Source organism: Rhagoletis pomonella, unplaced genomic scaffold (assembly GCF_013731165.1).
Source record: "Rhagoletis pomonella isolate Grant_MI unplaced genomic scaffold, Rhpom_1.0 Rhpom_scaffold_00002, whole genome shotgun sequence".
Lineage (NCBI taxonomy): Eukaryota > Metazoa > Arthropoda > Insecta > Diptera > Tephritidae > Rhagoletis > Rhagoletis pomonella.
This window is the reverse complement of record NW_023458556.1, coordinates 15,782,440-15,782,954: the sequence shown is the minus strand read 5'-3', so window position 1 is coordinate 15,782,954 and position 515 is coordinate 15,782,440.

The window sequence follows — 515 nt, the reverse complement described above, 5'->3', positions numbered from 1 at the left end:
TTGTCAAAGCATAAACAATAGTTTTATAAAAAAATATAATGAAATTTCACTTGCAAAAATATCTGAATAAATACTAAAAAACAAATCAGCATGGGAACACTTGTTTAAATCACTGTACGTACTTACATATCTATGTATACATATATTCTTATGTACTATACTACTTGTACATAAGCATATTAAAGAACAAATCCGCCAAAATTAAGATACCAACAAAGTAGCGCATGTGCTTTCCTTTTGATATAGTTTCAAATATTGCAGAATAAACATTTATGAACAAAAAAAAAAAAAAATATTTGTTGAGTTTGATATTCAGCGCATTTACTCATATTTACTTTATGGGCAGCAAACATAAAACAGAATATGAAAAGCAAAGTTGAAGACACGCAGAAATGGTTCATTCTGCGTGCAGATTCTTTAATTTATTTGCTATTGTCAAGAACACATGTTGAGCGAAAATAAGAAAGGCGAAAAAAGGATTCTTAGAATTCATTAAAAAATCTGGCGCTTAATTA